The sequence below is a fragment of the Rhinolophus hipposideros genome (genome assembly GCF_964194185.1).
Source record: "Rhinolophus hipposideros genome assembly, chromosome: X".
Classification (NCBI taxonomy): domain Eukaryota; kingdom Metazoa; phylum Chordata; class Mammalia; order Chiroptera; family Rhinolophidae; genus Rhinolophus; species Rhinolophus hipposideros.
Genome location: NC_138046.1, coordinates 75026671 through 75034335, shown reverse-complemented (window position 1 = coordinate 75034335; position 7665 = coordinate 75026671). Strand labels below are relative to the sequence as shown.

General features: G+C 36.8%; 1 pseudogene across 1 annotated transcript; it reads right to left on the bottom strand.

The window, feature by feature from the left end:
* Positions 1 to 639: 639 nt before the first annotated feature.
* Positions 640 to 1428, bottom strand: LOC308495293 (small ribosomal subunit protein eS6-like; annotated as a pseudogene). The gene has a single exon. The product of its transcript is annotated as a small ribosomal subunit protein eS6-like (transcript).
* Positions 1429 to 7665: the final 6237 nt, after the last annotated feature.

The following is a 7665-nucleotide window of genomic DNA, read 5'->3' as shown; positions in this document are numbered from 1 at the left end:
AAGTGATCCATTCTGCAAACATTAATTACAGCTTCTAAAACGTTAGTATTTATTTTTCTTCGAACGTGGAATATTTCTCACTCCTTAATCTTATCTATACAATTCCTTACCATCTAGAACTACTTCATGGCCCAGTTCAAGCCCTACCTCTTGTAGGAAGTCTTCCTTGATTACTCCAGCCCATATTGGTCTCTCTCTTTTGAACACACATAACACCCACCATCTAAACCTCACATTTGATTTTTAATATACCCTCATGCCTTGTGGTATTGGCTTATACTGACTTATGAATTGTTCAATATCTATCTATGAATGCATATTTATCTTGTCTCTTTACATATAGTGGAGCACCTTAAAGACAGAGTTCATATTATATGCTTCTTTGTGTCCCACAACAGCTAGCTCAGGACTATGCCTGTGGTGATCACTTAGGAAATCTGTATTAAACGGATGTGGAACGCATCTCATCTGAAAAGATGAAAAGATTGTTTAGTTCATGAACTTTTTACAATCTAACATTTTAGCTGCTAGCAAGGGTCTTATTTTGTGATACCTTCCATTTCCTCTCAGCAATAATATGGGTACAGATCCTTTTTTTTTTTTTTTTACGATGCCTGATCTTGTTTATTTGTTACTCTTTAGAAAATCTCATTTTTGACTGGACTCAGACTTAGAGGTAGAAGCTCTCAGAGAAGACAGCCTGCGTCTCTTGGCAATCTGTTCCTGGCGTTTTTCTTTGGCCTTCTTCATTCTCTTGGCCAAAAGTTTAGCATATTCTGCAGCCTCTTCCTTATTTTTCTTAGTACGCTGTTTCTTCAGAGCAATACGCCGACGTTTGTGTTGCAGGACTCGTGGAGTAACAAGACGCTGAATCTTGGGTGCTTTGGTTCTAGGTTTTTTACCTTCTTTGTTTAGGGGCTTTCTCACAACATACTGGCAGACATCATCCTCTTTAGAGAGATTGAAAAGTTTGCGAATTCTGCTAGCTCTCTTGGGCCCCAGGCGACGAGGCACAGTAGTATCAGTGAGACCAGGAATATCTTTCTCCCCTATTTTTACAATGACAAAGTTGAGAACACTCAGATTGGCGTCCACAATGCAACCCCGAAACTACTTGCGCTTTCTTTCTCCAGTCCTCCTTGGTCTATAACAGGAATGCCCCTTACTCAGGAGCAGGCGGACACGGCCATGGGTCAAGACACCCTGCTTCATGGAGAAACCTTGTTTGTCATTCCCACCACTGATTCGAACCACATAACCCTTCCATTCTTCACCCAGAGCATCAGCAGCAACTTCTGTGGCCATACGCTTCTCATAAAACGTACGAAGTTTGCGTTCATCTTCCACTTCAATGAGTTTCTGGCAGCCAGTGGCTGGGAAAGAGATGTTCAGCTTCATCCTGAAGCAGCCGACGGCCTCCGAGGCGCCACGAAAATGAGCCAGATCCATTTTTTAATGACCAAGACTATTTATCATCTACTTATGCTTTCTGGGATGTTACCAGAAGTGTTGAAATCGTAAAGCTTGGAATATATGTTTCTGCATATAAACTCAAATTTAATCTAAGGGGCATACATGTGACATTATACCATGTGCTGGTTATGAACCAAAGAAAGTCTTTTCACAGATCTTTTATCACTTTTATTTTTTTCTTAGAAATTTATAAAAATGATATACGGATTTATATAAATTAAAGATTTGCTCATCATTGATTAATTACGTTAGTTAAAAATGAGCACAAAGAGGAAAATTGTGCTCAATTTTAACTAACATGATTAACCCCCTTTCTCCCCTACATAATATTTTTTCACCTTTTTTCTTTAATTTATTGGGGTGACAATTGTTAATGAAATTACATAATTTCAGGTGTACAATTCTGTATTACATCATCTATAAATCCCATTGTGTGTTCACCACCCAGAGTCAGTTCTCCTTCCATCACCATATATTTGATCCCCCTTACCCTCATCTCCCACCCCCCAACCACCTTACCCTCTGAAAACCATTAAACAATTGTCTGTGTCTATGAGTTTTTGTTTCTCAATTGTTTGTCTTGTTCTTTTGTTGTTTTTGGTTTATATATCACATATCAGTGAAATCATAGGGTTCTCTGCTTTTTCTGTCTGACTTATTCCGCTTAGCCCTATACTCTCAAGAGCCATCCATGTTGTCACAAATGTTCCTATATCATCTTTCCTTAATGCCAAATAGTATTCCATTGTGCATATATACCACAATTTTTTTATCCATTCATCTATCAAAGGACATTTTGGTTGTTTTCATGTCTTGGCCACCATAAACAAAGCTGCAATGAACATTGGAGCACACGTGTCTTTATGCATAAATGATTTCAAATTTTTTGAGTAGATAACCAGGAGAGGGATTCCTGGGTCATATGGTAATTCTATTTGTAATTTTTTGAGGAACCTCCACACTGCCTTCCATAGCGGCTGCACCAGTCGGCATTCCCACCAAGAGTGTATGAGGGTTCCTTTATCTCCACAGCCTCTCCAACAGTTGTTGCTATATCTCTTGTTGATGATAGCCATTCTGACTGGAATGAGGTGATATCTCATTGTGGTTTTCATTTGCATTTCTCTGATGATTAGTGATGTTGAGCGTTTTTTCATATGTCTATGTGCCATTTGTATGTCCTCTTTAGAGAAATGTCTCTTCAGGTCCTCTGTCCATTTTTCAATTGGGTTGTTTGTTTTTTTGTTGTTGAGTTTCATGAGTTCCTTGAATATTTTGGATATTAGGCCCTTATCAGAGGAACTGTTTGCAAAAATCTTCTCCCATTCAGTCTGTTGCCTCTTTATTTTGTTGATGGTTTCTTTTGCTGTGCAGAAACTTTTAAGTTTCATATAGTCCCATTCATTTATTTTAGCTTTTACTTCCATTGCTTTGGAGTCAAATTCATAAAATGCTCTTTGAACCCAAGGTCCATAAGTTTAGTACCTGTGTTTTCATCTATGCAGTTTATTGTGTCAGGTCTTTTATTTAAGTCTTTGTTCCATTTTGTATTAATTTTGGTACATGGTGACAGATAGCAGTCCAGTTTCATTCTTTTGCATGTCGCTATCCAATTCTCCCCGCACCACTTACTGAAGAGGCTGTCTTTCCTCCATTGAATGTTTTTGTCTTCTTTGTCAAAAATTGTCTGTCCATATTTATGTGGTTTTATTTCTGGGTTCTCAATTCTATTCCATTGGTCTATGTGTCTGTTTTTCTGCCAATACCATGCTGTTTTGATTATTGTAGCCCTGTAGGACAGCTAAAGTCTGGCAGTGTGATACCTCCAGCATTGTTCTTTTTTCTTAATATTGCTTTGGCTATTCAGCGTCTTTTGTGCATCCAAACAAATCTGATGATTTTTTTGTTCTACTTCTTTAAAAAATGCCATTGGGATTTTGATGGGGATTGCATTAAATCTGTATATTTCTTCGGGTAATATGGTCATTTAACTATGTTGATTCTTCCAATCCATGAGCATGGAATGTCTTTCCATTTCTTTGTGTCTTCTTCAATTTCTTTCAAAAATGTCTTATAGATTTCAACATATAAATCCTTCACATCCTTAGTTAAGTTTATTTCTAGGTATTGTAATATTTTTGCTGCAATTGCAAAGGGAATTGTTTTTTGTATTTCTTTTTCTGAGATTTCATAGTTAGTATATAGGAATGCAATGGACTTTTCTACGTTGATTTTGTAGCCAGCAACTTTACTGTATTCCTTGATTGTTTCTAACTGTTTTCTGGTGGAGTCTTTAGGGTTTTCTATATATAGCATCACGTCATCTGCAAAGAGTGATATTTTAACTTCTTCATTTCCAATTTGGATGCCTTTTATTTCTTTCTCTTGCCTGATGGCTCTGGCAAGGAATTCCAACACTATGTTGAAAAGCAGAGGTGATAGGGGACAGCCCTGTTGTGTTCCTGAACGAAGAGCAAAGGTCTTCAGTTTTCACCATTAATTATGAGACTAGCTGAGGGTTTGTCATAGAAGGCCTTTATTATGTTAAAGTATTTTCCTTCTATACCTACTTTATTAAGTGTTTTCATCATAAATGGATGTTGTATCTTGTCAAATGCTTTTTCTGCATCAATTGATATAATCATATGATTTTTGTCCTTTATTTTAGTTTTTTTTTGATGTATCACATTGATGGATTTGCGGATGTTGAACCATCCTTGTGCCCCAGGGATGGACCCCACTTGGTCATGACGAATAATCTTTTTAATAGATTTTTGTATTTGATTTGCTAAATTTTTTTTTAGGATTTTTGCATCAATATTCATCAGACATATAGGTCTGTAGTTTTCTTTTTTTGTGTTTTCCTTACCAGGTTTTGGTATCAGGGTAATGTTGGCCTCATAAAATGAGTTAGGGAGTACTGACTTTTCTTCAATTTTTTTGGAAGAGTTTTAGCAGGATTGGTATAAGATTTTGTTTAAAGTTTTGGTAGAATTCACCAGTGAAGCCATCTGGTCCAGGACTTTTGCTTTTGGGAAGGTTTTCGATGACTGATTCAATTTCTTTACTGGTGATCGGTCTGTTTAGATTTTCCAGTTCTTCATGGTTCAGACTTGGAAGGCTATATGTTTCTAAGAACATGTCCATTTCTTCTAGGTTATTGAATTTTGTGGCATATAGTCCTTCATAGTATTCTTGCATGATCCTTTGTATTTTTTTAGTGTCCGTGATAACTTCCTCTTTCTCATTTCTGATTTTGTTAATTAGTGTCTTCTCTCTTTTTATCTTAGTGAGTCTAGCCAAAGGTTTGTCGATTTTATTAATTTTTTCAAAGAACCAGCTCTTTGTTACATTAATTTTCTCTATTGTCTTTTTGTTGTCTATTTCATTAAGCTCTGCTCTGATTTTTGTTATTTCCTTTCTTCTGCTGACCTTGTGTTTCACTTGTTCTTCTTTTTCTAGTTCTTTAAGGTGTAACATTAGGGTATTTATTTGGAATTTTTCTTGTTTCTTGAGATAGGCCTGTAATCATATAAATTTCCTTCTTAAAACTTCTTTCACTGCATCCCAAAAATTTTGGTAGGATATATTTTCATTGTCATTTGTTTCTATGTATCTTTTGATCTCTCCTCTAATTTCTTCTTTGACCCAGTCGTTCTTTAAAAGTCTGTTGTTTAAGCTCCATGTATTTTTTTGTTTTTTCCTGCTTTCTTTTCACAGTTGATATCCAATTTCAAAGCCTTCTGATCAGAAAATATGCTTGATATGATTTCAATCTTCTTAAATTTGCTGAGGCTGTTTTTATCTCCCAATATATGGTCTATCCTTGAGAATGTTCCATGTACACTCGAAAAGAATGTATTGTCTGATGTTTTAGGATGAAGTGCTCTATATATATATGTCAATGATGTCCATTTCATCTAATGTGTCATTTAGGGCTGCTATTTTGTTATTTATGTTCGGTTTGGATGATCTATCCATAGCTGTCAATGATGTATTTATGTCCCCAAGTATAATTGTGTTTTGGTCAATTTCTCCCTTTAGTTCTGTTAGTAGTTGCTTGGTATATTTTCGTGCTCCTTGATTGGGGGCATAAATATTGATGACTGTTATATCTTCTTGTTGTATAGTCCCCTTTACCATTATGAAATGTCCATCTTTGTCTCTCGTTATCTTTTTCACCCTGAAGTCTGTTTCATCTGATATCATTATGGCGACACCTGATTTTCTCTGGGTACCATTTGGTTGGAGTGTCAATTTCCACCCTTTCACTTTGAATCTGTGCTTTTCCTTGTAGCTGAGATGTGTCTCCTGGAGACAGCATATGGTTGGCTTTAATTGTTTGATCCAGTCTTCTACTCTGTGCCTTTTTATTGGTGAGTTCACTCCATTTACATTTACGGAGATTATTGATATGTGAGGATTTCCTATTATTCTGTCTTTTGTTTTCTGGTAAGACTTTGACTCCATTGTTTCTTTGTTTTTTTGTTGTTGTCTGTTATTTCTGTGTGGTAGTGTTCTATGATTTTTTTCCCTCTGTTTCTTCTTTTATTCCAGTATATATTTCAGTTCTAGTTTTTTTTTTTTTTTTTTTTTTTTATGTGTTACCATTAAGATTATGTAAAAGAAAGTTTGGTATTCAGAGTATTCCATTTTCTTCATCACGCTTACATTCTCCATTCCCATATTCTGGTTCAGGCCTTTACTCTCCCCATTTTTATGTTTCGGTTGCCTCAAATTAGTCCTGTTGCTTGTGGTCGAATAGCCTCCTTTAGTATTTTTTGTAGTGCAGGTCGTGTATTAGAAAATTCCCTCAGTTTCTGTATGTCTTTATTCCTCCTTCATATCTAAAGGATATCTTTGCTGGATATATTATTCTTGGCTCATGATTTCTCCCTTTCAATAGTTTTAATATTTGGTTCCACTCCCTCCTGGCTTGTAGAGTTTCTGCTGGAAAATCTGATGATAATCTAATGGGCTTTCCTTTGTGGTTACCGTCTTTTCCTTGGTTGCCTTGAGGATTCTTTCTTTGGTGTTAATTTTAGACAGCTTCAATACAATGTGCCTTGAAGAAGGCCTGTTGAGATTGAGGTAATTAGGTGTTCTATTTGCTTCTTGGATTCGAGGATCCAGTTTTGTCCACAAATTTGGGAAGTTCTCATCAACAATTTGTTTGAATGTATTCCCTGTTTCCTTCTTTCTTTATTCTCCTTCTGGTATTCCCATTATTCTTATACTGCTCTTTCTGATACAGTCAGAATGTTCTTGTAGAGTTCTTTCATTTATTTGAAGTCTCAAATCTGTTCTTCTTCCATCCGTGTAATTTCCAGGTTTCTATCTTTGATGTCACTGATTCTTTCCCCCATCTGGTCAACTCTACTACCTAAGCTGGTTATTTCATTCCTATTTTCTTCTATTGAATTCTTAATCTCCAGAAATTGCATTTGGTTCTTTTTTAAAATTTTAATCTCTTTCGTAAAATGCTCATGTTGTTCTTTGATTGCATTTCTGAGTTCACTAAATTGCCTTTCTGTGTTTTCTTGCATCTTGTTGAATTTTTTCAGAACTGCAATCTTGAATTCTCTGTCATTTAAGTCACATATTTCCTTATCTTTAAGTTCCTTTTTTGGAGACTTTTCACTTTTTTCTGAGCTGTCTTGTTGCCTTGGTGTTCATGGCAATTATTGATTTGTTATTTCTTTTCCTAGACATCTACAGGAGTGGCTTTTGCAATAGGTTGATAGGAAGAGGTCTTTCTTTTGTTTATCAATACTTGTTGATAGAATGTTTTATTTTCTCTCCTACTGCAGCCTTTTTTATTCTCTCTCACACAGCAGTGCTATGTTTTCTCTGCACTATTCCAGCTTCCCACACAATGGGGGGATTCCCTGGGAGGTGGGCCTCTCCTCTGTTAACAGTTCACCTGGGTCATAGAGTGCCAGGTCCCTGTGTGTGTGCGGAGATCTTTTGAAGTTCCAAAGCTCTTTCTGCACCAGATCTGAGCCCGTATGTTTCAGCAGTTCTGTTTTCCCCTGCAGGGATCCAACCAGATAGGTGGGGCCAGGGGCGGGGAGAGTTTGAGCGGTGGCCCAGAGCAATGGTGGAGACCACCACCACAGCTGGTCCTTCTTCCACAGCTCCCTCCCCTTTGCCGGAATTAGTTGGGGTGCGAATCTGTGTTTGCAGTCCACA